At 42.0% G+C, this 22,345-nt stretch overlaps 1 long non-coding RNA gene across 2 annotated transcripts; it reads left to right on the forward strand.

The window, feature by feature from the left end:
- Positions 1 to 5,187: 5,187 nt before the first annotated feature.
- On the forward strand, positions 5,188 to 22,279 carry LOC123598286. 2 transcript variants are annotated; one of them, XR_006712509.1, is made up of 5 exons: positions 5,188 to 5,456; positions 11,736 to 11,842; positions 14,002 to 14,111; positions 16,863 to 16,924; positions 22,233 to 22,271. It is a non-coding gene; the product is annotated as an uncharacterized LOC123598286 (long non-coding RNA). The 2 variants fall into 2 exon arrangements; XR_006712510.1 differs by having other exon boundaries at positions 14,002 to 16,924; positions 22,233 to 22,279.
- Positions 22,280 to 22,345: the final 66 nt, after the last annotated feature.

Below are 22,345 nucleotides of genomic sequence, written 5' to 3' on the forward strand. Positions count from 1 at the left end.
TCCTGTTTTACATGTGGGGAATCTGAGATTGGGTTGAATAACCTGCCCAAGGTCACGTAGGCCAGGGTTTCTCACCTAATAGCTTAACCACGAAGGTTTGATGGCAGTACCTTGTGTCCTCTTCAGAGATACGAATGGCAGATGCTCTTAGTTTGTGCACCAGAAGACTATTTAATGATTAGAAAGGAGAGGAGAATCCTTTAAGAGTTTAACATTATGTCCTGATAGTGGCAGATTAACTAGGAGGATATGTCTCACATCTATGCAAGCAAAATTCTGAATCATTTAAATCAGTGAAATGAGAGAAAGATGCTTTGGGTTTTCCAATTCTTACCCTTCTCATTTCCAACTACCGGAATGTTTTGTACAAGCAGAGCAAATGGAAGGGTCAACCATTTATGAGACCAGATGGATATCCTCTTCCTCCATTTCATTCCCTCTTTGTTTTGCTACCCTTTTAAAAGTTAGTTAAAGGGGCGCCTGGGTGGCGCAGTCGGTTAAGCGTCCGACTTCAGCCAGGTCACGATCTCACGGTCCGTGAGTTCGAGCCCCGCGTCGGGCTCTGGGCTGATGGCTCAGAGCCTGGAGCCTGTTTCGGATTCTGTGTCTCCCTCTCTCTCTGCCCCTCCCCCGTTCATGCTCTGTCTCTGTCCCAAAAATAAATAAACGTTGAAAAAAAAAAAAATTTAAAAGTTAGTTAAAAATCTCACCACCTAACTATGGGTTTACTAACTCATGCAATCCATTTTCCATTAAAAAAAAAAAAAAAGTATCTTACACTAGAGAAATTGTGACAGTCAATGGACCAAGACCATGAACCATTTTATATTTCTTAGTATGATCCAGACAAACTCTTTGGAGAAACTCTGGCCTCTGGCACAATATTTTCACAGCCATAAGAGTTTAGATTCCTGTGATCTCAGTGGTATTTAACAATAAATCCTGGACTACATGGTTAGCAAAAGCAAAGGGAAAATGGATGTCAAGTCCATTAATCACAGATGAAAAAAATTTTCTGGGTTGGAATGTCAACCAGGCATTAGCTGTGCTTTGCACTATAAAATCTATTCAAATGACCTCCTGATTAGGTCAGCTTGTCCTTTTGCCCTGAGATATTTTAAAAACAGAAACTGGCAGTTAGGGCTATAATCCTCATGATACTTCAGGCTGTACAGAGTAGATAGTTGGTCATAAGGACAACCATAAGCAACTCCTCTGTAGCATTTTGCTCGTAGCTGTCAGCTTGACCAAATCGCATACAAAATCGATAGCAAACTGCATGTTCTGTAAAGTAAATATGTCCATTAGATGAGAAGTGTTTCAAGGTAATTCAAAATAGTCTGAAAATACACATTTGTAACTGAAGGATTTATTTAAGATTGATTTTGGGAAAAGTAAAAGTAAGCAAAACGATGTTTACTTCTTACCTTCTAGATAAAAGGAAGCACTAAGAAAAAAAATCTGAATTATACCTATCAACACTGATATGGTAGAGAATCTGATGTTGGCATTTGTAACTGTATTAGGGAGTGATATTAACCGCTAGCCATTTGTAAGTTGCAAATGCCCATTTATAAACTCCTGGTGTAAATGTACAGCCACACAATCAAGTGAGTGCATTTACAACCTGTGAATCACTAAAGACTTGGGAGGCAGCCCCTCGTCCCTGGCAGATGCTATCCACATTCCTCAGCTCTCCTGGTGGCGTTCAGAAACACAGGCTGCTTCTGAAGAAAACGAGAATAACGACTCCAAAAGGCTTAGATTAGAGCAGCTTTGAAATGGAATGCATTTTAAAAATGTGCTTTAGTGCTGCTGTAAAATGATGCTATTGTTGTGTTTGTCATACTTCTGTTAAAAATGAGGCCATTTATACAGCGTTAGGCTCAGTGAGGTAGGAGGGAGAATTGGGAGATGCTGGAATGTTTGATGATATTCTTTTCCTTTCTGGGCATCGGAAATTCCGCAGTTGTCATTCACATTAGCAGAATGTAGAACATTAGCTGAGCAAAGCCAAGATGCCCTCCTGGGGGGAATGAAAGCCACTTTGCCCATCATGTTAACCTCTTGAGTACCACATTGCTAAAGGATTTAGTGTGCATGGAATTAGGAGTTTGGTGGGAAATATGATTCTACAAAACAAGATGGGTAAATCCAAAGGATAGGAATATCATAATGTTGGGGGACAGTCTCTGTGGTCCGGAAATTCTGGTACTCAGAGGGGCATCCATTTTACTTCCTGCTTTGTATATTCCATTGCAAAAATGAGCCTGCCCACCTCCCCACCATTCCCAACCTTCTCATCCTCCTCCACACTCCCCTACATGCTCTCTTGGAAGAAAACTTCAGGAGACAGAGATCGCCACAGCCAACCTATTCTGATTCGTGCACCCAGTGAATGTAGTTTCACTGTTCACCTTAAGACCCATTTCTTTCAGAAAGTTTTTTTTTTAACTCTTAGATTTATCTGATCCATGTCCTTGAACTCTAAGTTTGAAAATGGGTGTAGCATGTATGAGTTTATTTGGGGGGACAAATGATTTGCTTGTACTTAAAATATCAGGCATCTCCAGTGAACCAAGAGCTTTGTGTGGGGTGCAGCATGAACAAAGTACGATTTCTGCCCTCCAATGTCTTACACTGCAGCATCACAGTTAGCATATTTGTTTGCATATCGATACATACAATTCTTCCTTCCCTTTCCCCCCAAGTTAGCAGAAAGATATATAGAACACTCCATTCTCCAGCCCAAGGATCATACATAGAAGTATGTAAAAAAAGACATTTTGATTAGGAATTGAGAACAGAAAGTCCTTTCTGCAAAAAATAGCTCATGATTGAACAAAGTCTTATTCTGTTTATCTTAAGAGAAAATTCATATTTAAAGAATCCAGCCTCCTCACCTTATGCATTCTTTCTGCTTTGTTAATTTCCAACTGTTCAGCTCATAGGTATATTCACTAATTTATCAAGTTTTCTTGATTTTTTTGTTGTTCCCCAAATCAAGAACCCCACTGTCTAATGGAGGAGAAAGGTATCAACGGAAATTAACTAGTTTCTATCAGAGAATTAGGAAGAAAGTGCAGTAGGGGCAAAGAACAGCCACAAACTAACATGGCTTGGTGAGGAAGTGAGCTGTATCTTTTTGGAGGAGATGATATGAATTTTCCAAGTGTAGAAGCAAGGGAAGTGTAACCTAGGCAACAGGAACAGCATATACAAAGACACAGAAGTGAGAACAATCTTCCAAGGTTGGGGAAATGTGGTTTATCAGAGGCTTCTTGAGAATCAGGCTACAATGAGGTAAAATAGGTGGGAAGTAGGTAGGAGTGTGAACTAAAGAGTCTTAAAAGGCAGATAAATGAATCTGGATGGTCCTTTTGGCAAGAGAGAGTTATGGCAGGATTTTGAGCAGGAGCATGGCAGGATCAGTGTAACATTACGAAGATCATTTTATAGAAAGAAAGACATTAAAGCGAAATAAAAAGATGCCATCGTTGTGATGTCTGGCAAGTGATGGATGACCAGCTGTGACTCCATGAGGATAACCCAAAGAAGAGATGCCCAGATCCTAAACAGGACAGTGGTGGTGAGGCTGCTGAAGAGGAAATACATTGGAGAGGCTGTCAGTAAATACACTAAACAGGAAAAGTGGTGACTAATTTGGTATGAGATGAGGTAGAGAGAGAAGACATGAATGACTCTAGATTTATCAGATTACTCAACTGATGGTTGGTGGCACAAGGCGAAAGAAGAAAACAAAACAGACAAAAAAACCACAACTGTTAAAACGAGCGTATGGTGGGGACAAGGCAATGAGCTTGGTTTGGGATATGTTGGGCTCTGGCTGTCTGTTGGGATCTGTAAACATCTGCCTAAACTAAACTTGAATGTTTATTTATTTATTATTTTGAGAGAGAGAGAGCATGAGCAGGGGAGGGGCAGAGAGAGAGGGAGAGAGAGAATTCCAAGCAGTCTCCATGCTCAGCACAGAGCCTGATGCAGGGATTGATCTCACGAACCTTGAGATCATGACTTCAGCTGAAACCAAGAGTCGGACGCTTAACCAACTGAGCCACCCAGGTGCCCCTGACTAAACTTTAATTAAAAAAAATTTTTTTTAATGTTTATTTATTTTTGAGACAGAGAGAGACAGAGCATGAATGGGGGAGGGGCAGAGAGAGAGGGAGACACAGAACCGGAAGCAGGCTCCAGGCTCTGAGCCATCAGCCCAGAGCCTGACGCGGGGCTTGAACTCACGAACCGTGAGATCGTGACCTGAGCTGAAGTCGGACGCTCAACCGACTGAGCCACCCAGGCGCCCCACCCCTGACTAAACTTTAAACAGAGAGCCTGTCACTATATGCCAACACACAATGCCAGTCAGTTTGGAGCTCTCCTGCTTTCTGCATGCTTCTCTGTGGACCGGGTAGCAACATAATGGAGAAATAGAAGCACCACTTGAAGGAAGAGAGAAGAGGCTGACCACGGCTTCTTTTCGCTTTCAGACTGCACTCTCAGGGAAGAGAGGTGAAAAACCAAAAGTCCAAACTGAGCTTAAAGCATCCAATAGCAGACAATATGAGACAAGTTAATTACCAATATGGCTGAGTTTTTCTATTTCATTAACTTTGGGACTTTTTGTTGGCTAAGAGTAACAAGAGAATAACTGGAAAGTCAACCAATGGCAGGGAAAGAACTAGTGACACAGAGGAAAGTTGAAGGGACAGTGGGTGAAAAAAATAAAGTGCATTGTAATCACCATCCCCATCAGGAGTCAACACAGAGGAAGAAGAGAAGGTCTGACACTGAAGCTTGAGTAACACCAACATCGAAAGAGCTGGCAGAAAAACAGCCACCTTCAGAGGAGAGATTGCTGGCATATTCCCACTTTGTTAGGGATTGAAACCTCATAACAATGGCTTTTATTACCCATCCTCTTTTCAGATAAGTAAACTGAAACTTATAGAGGGAAATATTCGCCTTGAGGCCACATCACTAGTAGATGGCATAGCTAGGACCCAGAGCCTGATGTGATTGATCTCAAAGCCACCGTGCTATCTATTCCCTAAATCTTCAAAATATCACCACTTTAGAATTACAAGGAAAATATAAGTAAAGAACTGAGTGATACTAGAACCAATAACATAATGTTGAACGTTTGAAAGACAGGGATGGTAAGAATGTGATGCTGAGTCAAAGTATTGGAAATGAAATTGGCATATGATTCAAGATACTGTAAATCTTCAATACCAAACTGTAAACCCTAATAACAAATATGTCTTCTCTCTGATGTTTCCTACAAGGTAGGCTGACATTCAACTTATTTCAGCCATTGAGGTCAGCTGGAGATCCTGACCAGCGTTAGTGACCTGTTGTCCCTGCTGTGGCCCTGTGTCTGGAGGTGATCCAAGGAGACCCCATTCATCATTTCTCTCTGCACCTACACCTCATTTGTAGGTTTTTAATTTAATTTAATTTTTTATTTTTATTTTTTTCTATCTGTGACCCATCATTATAGAAAACCGTCATAAAAATAATTTCACATTTGGGCTTCAATTATGTACTGAATGAAGATCTTTAGTGATGTATTTATTTAAACAAAACAAAACAAAACAACCCACAAAAAACCAAACTGGTTTTTATGGGTTAATTCACCTATTTGAAAACAAGTTTATAAGTGAAGCCCTAAACTGATTTGAGAAGCATAAGCTTCACTTATCATTTTAGTTTTCACGAATAATAATACATAATAAGAATGAGGACAGGAGCGCCTAGGTGGCTCAGTCGGCTGAGCGTCCAACTTCGGCTCAGGTCATGAACTCATGGTTTGTGAGTTCGAGCCCCGCGTCGGGCTCTGTGCTGACAGCTCAGAGCCTAGAGCCTGCTTGGATTCTGTGTCTCGCTCTCTCTCTGCCTCTCCCCTGCTCACACTCTGTCTCTCTCTGTCTCAAAAATGAATAAAACATTAAAAAAACTTATAAAAAAAAAGAATGAGGAGACACTCCTAACTGAAAATGAGCACTAGTGAGCTAGATTATGGTTTGGGAACAGGAGAACCCAGCAAACACTCAGCAGTGGGAGCGAGCCATTGTTAGCGAAGGCTGTCATGCAGTTAGTGGTGATTTTTTTCCCCTTCTTAAAGACTTTCTTTCGGCTTGACCTGGTCTTCATTTACGTTTTAATTTTGGAATTTTTTTCTGATAGAAACATCATATAGAACAATAAAAATAGGGTTAACTTGTTCTTTTTTGAAGGAAGGCAGATTACTGAAGTGAGAGAGCCCAGCCACATCCCCAAACTGCAAAATTTGTACTGTCCAACTAGAAATAAAAGTCTGTGGCATCCTGTTCTCCAGTATTACATGTCCATATTTTCTGCTCTTGTAACCTTGCAAATGTCATCTTATTCCAAAGAGTGCCTTACTGGGGCTCCTGGGTGGCTCAGGGAGTTGAGCGTCCAACTCCTGATTTTGGCTCACGTCATAGTCCCAGGGTTGTGGGAGTGAGTGTGGAGCCTGCTTGAGATTCTCTCTCTGTCTCTGTCTGTCTCTGTCTCTGTCTCTCCCCCTATCCCCTGCTCTCTTTCTCTCTGTCTCAAACAAAAATAAAATAAAATAAAAAAATAAAGAGTGATGTATTGATAGTGCAATTTTCTGGTAAACTGAAATCTTCCCTCTCTCTTTCAATCTTTTCTTTCTCTGCCCCCGCTCTTTCTTTCTCTCCTTCTCTCTTCTCTCAAACACACACCAACATGCACACACAGACACACACAACTGTATTACTAGTATAGTAAGGCTGCTTTGCCTGCCATTTGCCCTGGGTATGGACCTGACCACTGAAGGAAGACTCTGTCCTGACCCTAGTGATACTTGTTATTTGATTTCTTAAATTAATTTTTTATTTGTAATCTCAGGTTTTGTTGACCTTGGAGAACTCTCTGAAAGAGCAATCTGAGAACCGATTTCAGTGTGTAGACAGGCCTATGGAGAATACGAAATAATAGTGTAGTCTGATAGGTCAAATTTTGGATTCATATTTCAAAGGTCAGAAGTGCAAATTCCATTAAGGTTGTACTTATGATAAAATTTCCTTTAAATCATTTTTTTTATCTTTAGTTTGGAAATCTAGAAGATGATCTATGATCCAGAATATTTCCTATGTTGGGAAAAAAAGCTGAGTTGTACAAATAAATATAATGATTAGGGCTAAAAATAAGATCTTATTACACTGAAATTTCGTTGAGTTCAATACGAAACAAGGGTTCAGAGGTGAATGGACAGATTTGCAATTGAAAATGCTCCTTTGGAAAAAATTAGAACCCTAATGTCACCAACAGAATTTCTGCTACACTCTTGATGTGACAGACTGGCCCAGTTTCACACAAGCTCTGGGATGTGGGTATGAGTTGGCTCAGGAAGCCTTGGGTGTGGGATGGTAGCTATGTTAGTTTCTAACAATTCAGTCCATAGCATTGTGCAGTTGCCCCCCCCCCCCCGCCCCGCCGCCAAATCCTTGTCCTTCTCACATACAAAATACATTCATTCCCTCCCAACAGCCCCCAGTGTTGAAACTTAATCCAGCATCAACTTGAAAGTCTAAAGTCCACTGTCTCGTGTAAATATCATCTAAGACAGATATGGCTGAGACGTGTGGTATGATTCATCCTGAGGCAGAATTCCTCTCCAGCTGTGAGCCTGTGAAATCAGACAAGTTGTGTGCTTCCAAAATACAACGGTGGGACAAGCAGAAAATATATATTGCTGTTCCAAAGGGAGACGTTGGAAAGAAGAAAGGGGTGACAGGTCCCAAGCAAGTCCAAGATCCAGCAAGGCAAATTCCAATGGATCTTATGGCTTGAGAATAATCCGCGTTGGCTTGATGTCTCATTTTCTGGGCCTACTGTGGAGGCAACTTCACTCCCACATCTCAGTCCTCCCTGCCCTTCAACTTTGTGAGGTACCACCCTTGGGGGACTGGATTGGGAGAACTCTGGCCTCAGAAACAGAAGAGGCCCCCTACTTTTGGAAACCCAGGAGGAACCAGCCCTAGTCCCTGGGACCGTGGTGGGAGAAGCAATGTTACAACGTCTGAATCCCTTTCAGGGTTCCTTCTTCCCTTCCTTAAGGAATAGTGCACATTCACAGCTGAATAGTTTTATGGGCCGGTCTTGTCAAATCCAGCAAGTCTGGTGGCCTTCCTTCCTTCTGTCCTGCTGTCTCCCTTTGCTCAAAATGGCAGTGTCTTTGCTGGTGTAACCCTATTTTCTTTTTATTGAGCCAGGCTGTTGGTGTTATGTTCTGAACATGCATTCTTTCTTTCTTTTTTTTTTCTTTTTGCTTTTTAGACAGGCTGAGAATTTTCCAAACCTTTAAGTTCTTTTCTGCTTAACACTTCCTTCTTCACTTCCTCTTCATTTCTCTTTTCTCACATTTTGCTTTAAGCAGTCAAGAGGCTCCAAGTTGCTCCTTCAACACTCTGCTTAGAAATCTCCAAAGCTAAATATCCAATTTCACTGCTTGCAAGTTCTACCCTCTGCAAACCAGTAGAATACACTTTATAACAAAGACTGTCTTTCCTCCAGTTTCCAATAACACGTCCCACATTTCCAGCTGAGACCTCACCAAAATTGCCCTTAATTGTCCATATTTCTGGCAAGCCGTTACCCAGTTCCGAAGCTGCCCCCATGTGCCTTGGCGTTTCTTACAACAGCACGCCGTTTCCTGGCACCACATCTATTTCAACCTCATCTAAACCTAATTACCTTTCAAAGAATCATCTCCAAATATATCAAATTAGGGGAGTAGGACTTCAACACATGAACTGGAGGTGGGGGTGGGGGTGGGGGGATCTGATTCAGTCCCGAGCAATAGAGAAAAGGAAGGGAAAGAAATACTTTTTCCTTTGGCTGCGACTTCCCTGCCTCAGCTCTAGTTGACTCACATTATCTGTGGATGAGGAAGAGCTTCTGAGATTCCTGTGTTCACCTGTCTCCACTCCTAGTTCCACAAACACATGCTTTGTTAATTCTATCATGCTGTGGTCTTGAACAAATTCTCGAATAGTCCTGAAACACGGTTTTCAGGTTTTCTTGCGGCTGAGTGAATAATGTCAAAGGCAGTGCAGATGATAAAATGTGGATAGAGCTACACCATAAAGGTTTCTGGCAAACCAATAGTGTATGCCCCAGTAAGCCTATGCAAGTGGTGTCAGTTCATTTTAATTGTCAGAGGCCAAATCGAACATGCTAGACAAGAATTGGCCACACCTGGACTAGATGTTCTCTAAATTATCTTCAAGACTGAACTGTGTGAATTAGCTATAGATACCAACTGTATTTCTGCCTACTCTTCCCATTCTCTGAGACTCAGTGAGGATCAGGAAGCCTGTCCCATCCTTCATCACTTAAAAATATTTATTTAAGATTCTCCGCAGTTGTGGTCAATGAGATTGGATCCTTTTTTCCCCATAGAATGTTCCTTGAGATAGTAAGACCATGATGAGGCAGGTCAGATTTAGGAAGATGGTAAGTCAAAAGCACCCACCATGGGGTGCCAGGTGGCTCAGTTGGTTAAGCGTCCGACTCTTGATTTTGGCTCAGGCCATGATCACACAGTTCGTGAGTTCGAGTCCCACATTTGTGCTGCACTGACAGCAAGGAGCCTGCTTGGGATTCTCTCTCTCTGCCCCTCCCCCCCACACTCTCTGTCTCAAAAATAAATGAACATTTTTTAAAAAAACACCCACTGAGATATTCAACTCTAATGAAGTCTTGACATTTAAAAAATCTGTTATTACAGTTAACTAGCTGGCTCGATGTCTTCTAGAATACTATCTTTTCTCATCCTCGTTTCTCAAGAAATGGTAATCACTTTTGCTATTGTCATTTTTTTCCTTTGTAGGAGAATCTTCATGTGGGGTAGAGAGGGAAATCATCTGAAGGTCATGCAGTATTCCAAACTGTCAGATATTGTTGAAGATCAAAGGGCAAGATTATTGATGTCCAAATTGATTGGCTTTCTTGGCATCATGATTCCAGAGCCACTAAACTGATAAAATCAAAAGGGTATTTAATATTGCATATGAACATTTTATACAGAATCAGATGATGGCATGAAATGTAGGCTCATCATCTCTTTAAAAGGTTGTAAGATTATTTCATAAGATTTCAGATCATCTTTAGGGATTTTATCTGTAGCTAAGTCTGTTGTTTGGGTATTTATGCCACATACAGACCTAAAACCTGGAGTAATTTGGTTTCAAATGAGTGGTGTGGCAGTGGAGGTTGTGTGAAGGTGACTGGATCCAACAAGAAATTCTCCTGTTGGCATCTCGACTGTGACCTCCTGGGGGCAGGAGTGTGCTTCTCACTCCTTTGGTTCCTTTGGATTTGGTGATAATTTAGGGATGGCCCTACTGTTTTTTGTTTTCATTTTTGTTTTTTGTTGTTGGTGGTGGTGTTTTTTTTCTGGGTTATAGCAGAACCCAACAGGAAGGATACACTTAAGCAAAGGGGATCCAGATCTTAGGCTCTGAATCATATTCCTTCACCGGGGACTTGCTGGACCTCAGCTCCATGTGTCCCTGGGGAGTTCTTATGAGGACTGGGTGACCATTATTATTATTTGCTACTTCCTCTCTTCACTGCTCCCCTCTGGCACACCAGCCCCTCATTCTGTGGCTTGCCAGCTGTCACAAGGCCCTTAGCCTCTGGCTGTGGCTGTGAATCCCCTGTGGCTTTGTGAAGTCCCTGACTACCAGGGGTTTTCTACTTTTGATTCTGATGATTACCTCCTGAAGGGAGAAAAGGCTCATTTTCCCTTTAGTGTTTATCATTTCTTAGGCCACAGTACAGACAGGCATTGCTTACTGAGTTCTATTCACTGGCCTTAACGGAGTATTATTTCATTTTATCTGAACTTTGGCACAATTTCCCTTCACTGAATTTGGGAGAAAAATAAAGGGGTTTTGTATAGTACCATACACAAATCATTCCCCCCAACCAGGGTCCGTACACTGGTCTTTGATGGAGTGAAGAACCCCTCGATCTTTCCTCCCTCAAGTTGATTTATGGTGCTATCCAGCACCCCATCCCCCTTTCCCTCTTCCCTTTCCTTCCTTCCTTCCTTCCTTCCTTCCTTCCTTCCTTCTCTCCTTCCTTCTTGATTGCTAATGGATGTGTGGAGGCCAGACCTTGAGGAAAAGATTGAGAACTGGCTCCTGGTTCTGGGGAAAGATGAGGTGAGCAAAGACCAGGAAGCTGCGAGAAGCGTTTGCAGACATTTACTTCTCCAGGCTGCCTCTGGAGAGCAAGCAGCTCACTAATCTCCCCAAGGCGGGGCCACTAAGCATTTGGCTGCATCCCTTGCTGCCCCGGAGACAGGGGCTTGGACTTAGTGTTCAGACTGCCAGACACGGTACTGTAGGAGCATCAACTTGAGGGGAGAGGCATCAGTAAGAGAGGGGGCTGGGGTAAGAACTGTTTTGACGATGACTATTTTTTTCAACTGCAAATAACCCAGAATGGGATCTGTAATATAAGATGAAGAACTAAGGACAAAATGTAAGCCCCGTTTAATTTACCTATTTGTCTTTGTGGGTTTACGTTAACCCTTATTATTGAGTCCCCGTAGTCCTATTTTCTAATTAAAACATATATGTCTAATGAGTTTTCAGAATAACAAAGCATTTATAATACTCTAATGAAGGGCATTCTTTTCATCTTTATTTACTTAGCAGCATAATCAAGACCAACTTAGAAAGGTTAGCTGTGGTCAGAAGAAATTTATGAAGAGTGGCTATTAAGAGATAGAGCACATGTATGCAGACTGTGTTTAATAATGGTAAGTAGGACGTGTTTATTAAAATGATGCAGGGATTTTATCCCTTCATTCTTGATGTCTCTTAGTACCTGACATTATACTGCTACGGTTTCCATGGAAACAGCACACACTCTTCCTTTCAGCTGTCCTGAAGTTCAAGCCCTGCTGTTGCAATAGAAATTCTCAGGAACACCTCCACTTTTATTAAAAACAAAAATACCAAGTCTATGCAAAAAGTAAAAGCAAAAAAAAAAAAAAAAAAAAAAGAGGGCAAAAAAAAATCCATCGACTATATTGCAGAGAAGAAACGAGAATGTGCAATATTTTCATTAGGAGGGAATCAAGAAACAATTTACTATGCTGGAGGTTGAGAGCATCTGTCATTTCCTTTCCCTAAATTACCTTAGAATTGATCCTCTGGAGCCTGCCTTAACATCTGCACCTTTCATTTCTAATTCAATATATTCTATTTTTAGTTTTCTGGAAATATCTCTTTTACTGATTTAAGAAGTCGTTTCTCTGTGACTCCCCCCAAAAATGTTGATTTCTGTCTATAAGTTGTGACTTTAATAAAGAGAGTTTACATTTAGGATACGATTGTTGGAATAAGACATTTCACATATGTTCGCCATGAGGTGGGTCTCCTGTCCATAGTAGCCTTTTGTTTGGTTTATTAGCTAAGATGCTTTGGGTTGCAAGTAACAAAACACTTAATGTCAATTGTTCTGTATAGGAAAGTGGATTTGTTGGCTTGCATTACCAAAGCGTCCAGAGGCATGATTTGATCTGGGCTCTGGGTCTGGTCCTCCGAGTGCCAATACAGTCCTCAGGCTGGCTGCTTCACTGTGACAAAATGCCTGACGCAGTTACCCAGATTACACCAGCCTGCCATACAAGAGCCAGAAAATGAGGACATCCTTTTTAGGATCCCCTATGAAATAGCTTCTTTAGAAGTATAATTCTGATGGTGTCAAAGGCACGCCCTTGAGTCAATAACTGGGCAGGACAGAGGGTTATGTTGACTGTCCCTGGGCAAGAGACACGTGTTCCATTCCTGGGTCATAAGGGCTGCATGGCAGAGGTATGGATATCAATGTAAAGCTTGCGGAGATTACTGAGAGAAGAATGGATACAGGCTGGAGAAACAGCCACTTTCCACAAATTTTGGAAGAGAGATGTTGCTTAGATGCAATCTCACCTTCTTTCCTATCCCTGATTTAACCTTCCCTGTTTATTCTGATTTAATATTGCAGCCTGCCCTCCCAATCACATTATCTTGTATCACTCTACGTTCTGTTTTCTTGCACAGTACTTAAGACTTTTACCATACTATAAAATTAATGTTTATGGTGCTTACTGTTACCATGTTTGTTGGTTATTCTGTTCAATGGTGCATTCGAAGCACTTAGTGAATATCTGGCTTTATAGATATTTGTTGAATAAATGAATGAACTGGATAAATGAATAATTGGATCTGGCAGATACTTTCTGGCCATTTATTAAGCCAATCTGATTGTTCAGATTTTTGACAATTAGAGATAGTGTCCAAAACCCTATTTCTAAGAGATCATTCCCCAGAGATTTTTGTTCCTGCATGTTGTTGGTTGTTGTGCTTCTGTAAGCAGGTGGCAGAAACACCAGCCTGTCTTGGACATTCTGAGAGAGATTTGTTTCAAAAACCCCTTGACTTGGTTGGGAATCAGAATGGTGGGATATATGAAAGGCTTGGTTCTATTGTAAGGACTGTATCTCTCTGTTTTATGCAGCCAAGTTCATTCTGGGCTTGAAGGAATTAACTGTGCCTTAGAGGAGTTGTCACCTGGCTGCTTAAGGTGCTGGTGGAGAGGATCTGGTAGCACAAGCCTCTCTGGACAATTTTAAGTTTTTCTGAGAGAGAGAGAGAGAGTGAGAGAGAGAGAGAGAGAGAGAGAGAGAGAGAAAGCATGAGCCTGTGAGAGCAGGGGAGGGACAGAGAGAGAGGGAGAGGCAGAATCTCAAGCAGGCTCCACGCCCAGCACAGAGCCCAATGCGGGGCTTGATCCCATGACCCTGGGATTGTGACATGGGCCAAAACCAAGACTGAGCCACCCAGGTGCCCCTGGACAATTTGAAGTTTAATGTCAGCCTGAAAGCAAGATGTTGTCCTCATTTGAGGGTAAAACCCATCTCTTTCTCTACAGTGACTATTCAGCCTGCGTTCATGTGACTCACGAGTGACCTAAGCAGTTTCTTCACAAAGCACACATGGAGAGCACAGACACAGAGGCAAGTTGGGGGAGAGCCCTGGCAGGTAAATTTTCTGCGCTCAGTGACCTGGGAACAGGAATGAAAAATCCTACTGCTCTTTTGGGAGAAAGGCTAAAATTCACAGGCGGCAATCCTTGCTCAGGACATTTTGATTGCTGAGGGCACGTTCTAACTTTCGGTTCAGCTCTGTCTATTGGCCTGTCAAGCATACCTCAGGTGTCATAAAATGGGTTCCACTTCAGTACAGTGACCCCATTCTCTACCACTGGGGTGTGAGAGTACAGGATTTAGGATACCACTCACTGGAGACTATGTCCCCAGCTCCAGACATAACTTCATCTAATTATTCCAAACAAATGCCTGTTGTGGGCTCTCTTGCCTTACACATCAAGTCCCAGTGACTTCCAGAGATGGTAACCACACGAATCAATATTGCCATTGTGTTAGATGTAGCACTCCCTGCCAGAAATCTGTCTCACTGTGATGATTACGTAAAAGGTTCTTAGATGGTTTTCCTACCACAATCCTTGACTCTAGGGTTAGATAAAGTTACCTGAAAAGGTCACCTTATTCAGGTAACTATATGCAAGAATCATCTGAGGCCAGTGTAGTATGAAACATGTTTAATGCCCTATACAGCATGGGCACCAGGCAATCCAAATGGAGGCTGGTCAATGAGCCGAATGTATCAGCCCTGCCAAAGAACTACCTACGTGAGCGGTGATCTCAGCCTCCAGTTCCCCTCACGATCTGCAGATTAAATGATCACTTTTCAGAGTTTTTGTGTGTCATCTCATCTATTTCAACAGGTTACCTCCCTTTTTTCTAAGGGAAGTAAGTGACATGCTTAAGGTCAGAGGTAATCCAAATAAATTCTGGAACCCCATGTGCTCCAATCTGGATATGTTATCTCAGGCATAGAAACACAACCTAGAAAACCAAAAGTAACCATACATCTTTCAAACCTTTTATCAGTTCTTCCAGGAAATGACAAAGAGGAACGCGTGTTCTTAATAAACAGCTAAAGTTATCATCTTTTCTCTCCACTGCTTCCTTCCTTAGCACATTTCACATAGACTGCAGCTGCTCCTTTACCAGCCTCTCTATTTTCCTCCTGTCACTCTCTCTGAAGGTCTTCCACATGTGTGGGCTCAACGATCCCCCTTCCACTGCTTAAGGGAGCGCAGTGAGGTCTTACCCAGCAGCCATCTTGGCCATGCTGCGGGAGGAGCCGGGGAACCGGAAGCCATATACAAATCCACAAATCCCCAGCAACCTAGACCTTCATATTTGTTAGGGAGAGAAGCACCCAGGGCCCACCGAGAAATGCAGTTCCTGTGGTCTGACAGATCTTGTGACAAATCATTTTTGGAAATTTCGGTCGAACAAAATTCTGAACCTCTTTGCATGTATACCTGCAAAAGCTAGAGTCCAGACCAAACCCTAGAGTTTCTGGGGTCTGTGCAAATGGAGAGAGAATATGTCTCATTTACTGCCGGCACATAGTTAGGACACAGTAAATATGTATTAAACCCAGGGTAAATTGAGAAATAATTTAGGAAGAAAATGACATTAGGAGGGACCAGGTATTGGATAGTTTTTGACTGTCTGCCTGCCAGCCTGCCTGCCTTTTTTTTTTCCCTACCAGAATGATTTGAATTGACCATCTACATTGAAAAACTTCATTGATTGATGGTTTCATTCTTCCATTCGCTTTGTGCAGACCCTTTGTAATTTACTTTTATGTTCGGTCTCTGTTTTCTCTTCCTGTCACTTTGCCCCTCTCTTTTTCACTGCTTGCCTGAGAGTAATTTTCCATCATATTGTTATAGCCAGAGGTCTCTGACAGGGTGGCAGTAAAATGACACAGCTAAGTGATACAGATTTTAATGACTTAATGCCATAATAATTTCTAACAGAAACATAAGTAGAGACAGGGGTGATGTTTTAAAAGACATAAAAATGGGAAGTGGACCATGGACAAGTTGTACCTGAGACAGAACCGTGGCAGAAATGGGAGCGAGACAGCTATGCACAAAGTTGGTAGAGGCAGGCCCATAAAACAGATGCTGTTAGTAAAGGGGGAAAAGTCACAGAAGAGAAAAATATAGCATTTTGAAAGTATTCGAGAAAGAAAAAAAAAGATGACAAAAAGAAAATGTGGACTGGCTTCTTAACAGAGAAAAAGAGAAAATAGGAAATTACAGAAAAAGGACAGAAGGCTTGGCCTGTCTTACGAGCCAGCCAGGCTTGGTGACAAAGGTAACATCCAGAAGAATACTTAAGGTAATAATAGTCAATGAGGAAAGAGCACGGAGAAGCAATGCGCCTCAGAATGCCCAGGGTAGGAAAATCGCTGCAGACCACAAAAGGAGAGAACAGAGGAGTGCAGGCCAGCTGGCAACTATTTCTGAAACCTCGTGGAGGATTATTAGGTTCCTAGGAATTTGAAAAGGGAAAGATACCAAATTGTTATTTTGACAGTGTGATGAAAATGTGTTAAAGTAGGTCACAGAGAATCTGTGGAATTGGTGGGCTTCCTTGGCACCAAGGTAAACTCTTGGTAAAATGAAAAAAATGGCTAAAAGATAAATGCATAGCTAACTTGCCCACGGGCTCACGTGTGGGTCTCTAAGGGCCGTGGGTCAGATGTCCGCCTCTTTCCATCCCCGCCCCCGTTGCGTGAAAGCTCACTGTTTGTTCCTCTGAAGTTGGCTACAAATCCACCTGTGGTAGAACTAAGCGCCTCTCACCGGGGGTTCTGGTTCTCTTCCCTTCTGCGCATGCACGGAAGGACCATACCTCCTCACCCCAGGGCAGATGGGCATGAACTTGTCTGGATGGACGCATTCAAGGGTAAGGTGTGTTTCTCCATATTCTTTCTTCCCCTGTAATAACAGAACATTTGAGGTATACTAAGGCCAACAAATAGGGAAGTGATCACCACTGTAAAGACAATTTACTTACTCCTGGTTCTCCTGAGAAGGAGGCACATGGCGCCTCGCAGGGTCACACAGGGAGCCCCGGGGTAGGCCACAAATCAGAGGGAGATGAAGGAACTATGGACCAGGGCTTTTATTTTGGTTCCTGCAAGAAGGAATGAGCGAGGTAGGGTAGGCAGGCGTAGAATTGGCCAGTTTGAATTATTTCAGCAGATCCCAGCACATAGAAGCTGTCCCTAGTTTTCTGCTCCCTGGACCTGGAGTGATTAGGGCAAGTGGATAGTGGTCCTGGGTGTGAGCACCTGATAGAAGAGGTGGTTGTGGTGTTGTTTGGTTGGTTTTTATTTATTTTTTTTATTTGAGAGAGAGAGAGAGATTGGGGGAGGGGCAGAGGATGAGAGAGAAGCCTCTCCCGGTGGAGGGGGCAATGCAGGGCTTGATCTCACCACCCTGGGATCATGACTTGAGCTGAAATCAAGAGTCAGATGGCTTAACCGACTGAGCTACCCAGGTGCCCTGTTTGGTTGATTTTTAATTGAGAGTGCGCCCCAGGGAGGAGGACTCTTCCAGAGGGGTAGGAGGGTGATAAGAGAGGCAGGCGGCCAAAGCCAGGTGACTCAGGCATATTGCTGGGTTGCCCAGAACAAGGCATGTCCAGCATAGGCATGTAGGGCAGGTGTTAAAACATCAAGCTGACAGAAGCTAGAAGCATGGTTACTATGTCCTGCCTCAGTGACCATGATTGCATGTTCCTAATCAAAGCAGCTTGGAGCACTGCCGCTAGGAGCTTATACCCGTTGCGTGATTTTGCGTGAGAAATAAACTTTTGTAGTTATGAAGCCACTGAGATTTGAGAGTTATTTATACCACAGCATAACCTAAATTATCCGGACTAATCACTGCCACGCCACTTGCAGTGGGAATGAAGTGAGGTAATCCAAGTAAAATACTTCCTGACACATGATATAGTCTCAACAGTGTTAACTATTATTATCATCCTTTGCTAATATTCTTCTGCTGCTTAGTCTGCTCTCTTACTTTTTCCCTGGCACCGGATAAATTAGTATTTATCTGAAATAAGATCAGCTGGCTTGTTGTAATATGTAGCTATAAGCTATACATTCCTGTTCATATTTATCCTCAGAACAAAGGGTAAGGTAGTTATTAATAGAATAACGAATAATAATAACTGCAATAATAATTATGTTATTGTTGTTATTTTTACATTTTAAAGATGAGGAAACTGAAGATCAGAGAAGGCATATAACTTGTCCAAGGTCACACAGCTAGTAAGTGGCTGAGATAGGATTTGCTCCTGTCTGTCAGATTCTAATACCTAGCCCTGACCACAGTATTATGCCACCTCACATGTCCAGGATACCTTACAGATTGGAGAGATTCGATGTAGTGAGATATTTAGCTGAAAACTCTGCAAAAGTAGAGAATCTTCTTGGCACAGAAGCAGCCTTCCAGCGGCACCAGGGTGGCTTAGTCAGTTAAACTTCCAACTCTTAGTTTCGGCTCAAGTCATGATCTCAGATTTTGTGAGTTCAAGCCCTGAGTCAGGCTCTGCATTGACAGTGTGGAGCCTGCTTGGGATTCTTTCTCTCCCTCACTCTCTGCCCCTCCCCAGCTCATGCTGTCTCTGTCTTTCACAGAATAAATAAATAAACTTAAAAAAAAAATTAAGAAATAACTTTCCATCAGCTTCACTGCCCAATTTGCATTTAAAGGTCCTCCCTAAGCAGCCTACTCTCTAGTCCCTAACGTTGGGAGAAATCGAACGTTGATCCTGAGGCTGGGACCAGATTGTAAAGTTATCCTGCCCAACACACTGCCTTGTTTCAATATGGCTGCTTCAACCTCTTTTACATTCTGCATTCTCTCTCCCACCCGCCTTCGGTCCTTCCCCTGCATACTGCTGATTGACTACTCCTTCTGCCATTCCCACCTCTGCGACAGAGGAGGGAAGGTCAGCAACCACTTGCTCAATCTCCCTGACAGCTACGTGGCCACAGGAAACGGCACTGGCCCATGGGACACGAATGGGGTCTTCTAGGAAAGTTATTTCACTTCCTGATGAAAGAGACGAGCGTAAGAGGAGATGTTTCTGATACTGCCATTTTTCCCTTGTCCCTGCACTGAAAACAGATGTGATACTTGAAGCCACAGAAGTCATCTTACTACTATGAGGCAAGATGCATAAGGATAAAAAGCCAAGGCTTGTCAGTGACACACTGAACCAGTCGCAAGAGCCTGAGTTCTGATGTTATCAATGAGCAGCTACATTAAAAACAGCAACCACCAGCCCCCTGGCCTCTAGTTATGTAAGAAGAACAAACCTCTTTTTGTTAAAGCTACTGTTGGTCAGGTTTTTCTGTTATTGGCAGCTAAATGTGTTCCTAAATTATATACCATGCCATCATAAATCTTCACATACATCATAAAATACCATACTTGGAATTTATCCTAATTTGTGTATCTAGTTCTCAATTTTGGAGAATTTAGATTATACCATTTTAACTACTTTAAATAATCCCATGTTGAACATCTTTGTATATAAAGCCTTTTCCATATTTATGATTACTTTCTTTACTCAGGATAGAACTTCCTGGAGTAACTTCAGACTCTTGACACATATTAACAAAAAGCTTTACAAAAAAGTGCACCAAATCTCAACATTTTGCCTCTTGTAAGATACCATATTATATGGATTCTATATTTGTTACACAAATTTAAAAAGTGGACAATCTAAGCAAATCAGAATGAAACTCTACATTCTAAATTGTCTGCATTTTCCTCCTAGGGGGAAAAAAACTGCCTTCATGTGTGTTTCAACTTGTTTGAAAAGTATAAAACAATCTTTCTATAAAATAAAGCATTAATATTATGTAATGGTTGTCTATGAATGGGTTTTTCTTCTATTTACCAAGGTGGATGCCCTGGTGAGGCTTTGCAGATGCATTAATTTGGGTAAAAGACTAGACTGAAATCTCACAGGTTTTGTATGGGCTCAAAGGTTGGCACGCTATTTGAAGCATGCAGGTAGGGAAGAGGCGAAATGGGTAGGGTTGGGAGACATTGGCCTGGTGCATGTACCTTCCAGACTTCCTCTCATGTATTATCTCACTGTAGTGTTTAAATGATCTCATTACTGATTCCATTTTACACATAAAGAAATGGTAGCCTGGCAATTTAAATCCCTTGCCAAGCTCACAGAAATGGTAGCATTGCTGGGATTGAGCATGGGTCTGTCTGATTCTCATGTTTCTGTACTTCCTATGCCTTCTCATCTATAAAAATGGGGGAAAACAGTGGATGGAGAGGCTAACATGACTTTCCTCACACAGAGATGGTCTAGAACCCAGTATGCCATGCACTTTACATTCTAAGCTTTGACCTCTCAAGGGAAGTGGTGAAAACATAGGGAATGAGATTTAGCAAAGGCACAGCCATTACTGGTGGTGTGATTTTCCAAGTGACATTGATGCTGTTGGATTGTAGTGGTTAAGCCACATGTCTCTTACACAGTTTGGGGGACAAAGTTAACCTGATGAAATATCATTTATGATGATGAAGGATTTTCTCGAGGAAGAGATATCTGAGGGAGACAGTACTGTGAGGCTGAGTGGTTAAAATTGTGGTCTCAAGTTTAACAGATCTGGATTCAAGTCCTAGCTTCATCCTGTGTTAGCCATAGGACCCTGGACAAGTTATTTAAATCTCTCTGTGTCTCAATTTTTACAGCTTAAAAATTGGCATAAATAATGGCATAACATAGAAAGTTTTTGTGAGGATTAAATGAGACAAGAAAATGAAACACTGGTCTGTACATACTAAGTGCTCACTAAATCAGACAAGTCCTGGATTGTAATGATTCTATAACTGGATCCATTCCCCTCTTTATTTTCTTATCAAGCTTTATCTCTATGCTGAAAGTGTCTTTAACTTCCCTGGTCACTGTCTGGCTGAATGCCTTGAATCTAGTTTCTGTTCAGCAGACTGAATGAAACTTAGATGCTCTGATTCCAAATGTTCTATTTGGAGAAGGGTGTTTCACACAGAAGTTTTAAAGTAGATCAGTATGGTTGACTTATAGCTTGCCAGCCTCCCTTGCAGTAGGTTGGGGTCATTTCTACCTTAAAGATACAATGCAAGGGGCACCCGGGTGGCTCAGTTGGTTAAGGAACTTCGGCTCGGGTCATGATTTTGTGGTTCATGAGTTCAAGCCACACGTCAGGCTCAGTGCCTGGAGCCTCTTCAGATTTCTGCGTGTGTCTCTCTCTCTGCCCCTGCCCTGCTTGCATTCTCTCTCTCTCTCTCTCTCTCTCTCTCTTAAAAATAAACATTTAAAACAAAAGGATACAATGCAAGATTTCAGCAGAGACTTGTGGCTCATTACTCTTTCTTCAGACTCAATTCAAATATCTTTGGTGGTTTCTAATTGCCTAAAACCACTTAAGGTTCTTCTTTGTACATCCGGTCATCAAATATTTATGTGGTTACTTCTGGCAAATGAACTGTGTGTAGAAATGACATGTGTGCTTCTGGGTCAGAACAGCTAGAAGCTAGCTAGGTGCCTCTTCCCTTGTTGAGATGAAGCCACATGTTCCAGATGGTGTAGCTGCAAGATGCACAAGACCTGTCCGGGCCACAATGGGCTTTATGTGAGCAAAATATAAATATTCATTGAGTTAAGTCATCGAGACTTTGGGATTTATTTGTTACTAAATGAAGATTAGGCAAGTGGTTCTCAAAGCGTGGTTCAGGAACCCCTAGGTATCTCTAAGTCCCTTTCAGAGGGTTTGGCAAGTGAAAACAATTTTCATGATAATGTTGAGGTATCATTTGCCTTTTTCACACTCATACTTTCCTGACCGTCAAGCAGAGCTTTCCACATGCTATATAATGTGTGATGATGTCATTGCTCTGATGTCCAATGGAATGTGTCTTTGTGTATTCCTGTGTTAAAAAATGTTTCTCTTTTCATTTCTAATATGCCAAATATTGATAGTTGTAACCCTCATAAACAAAAGCTCTTTGGGAGTCCTTAACAATCTTTAAGAATGTAAAGGGGTCTTGAGACCAAAGAGTCTGAGAACCACTGGATTAGTCTACCTTGCATAATACAGAAATCATATGGGCAGTTTGAAGTGGGATGTGGTGATCCCAACCTATTTTGTTCTTAAATTTTTTTTAATGTTTATTATTTATTTTTGAAGGAGAGAGAAAGACAGAGCATGAGCAGGGAAGGAGCAGAGAGAGAGGGAGACATAGAATTCAAAGCAGGCTCCAGGTTCTAAGCTGTCAGCACAGAGCCCGATGCAGGGCTCAA

This window comes from Leopardus geoffroyi, chromosome C1, assembly GCF_018350155.1.
Source record: "Leopardus geoffroyi isolate Oge1 chromosome C1, O.geoffroyi_Oge1_pat1.0, whole genome shotgun sequence".
In the NCBI taxonomy this organism is placed as follows: Eukaryota; Metazoa; Chordata; class Mammalia; order Carnivora; family Felidae; genus Leopardus; species Leopardus geoffroyi.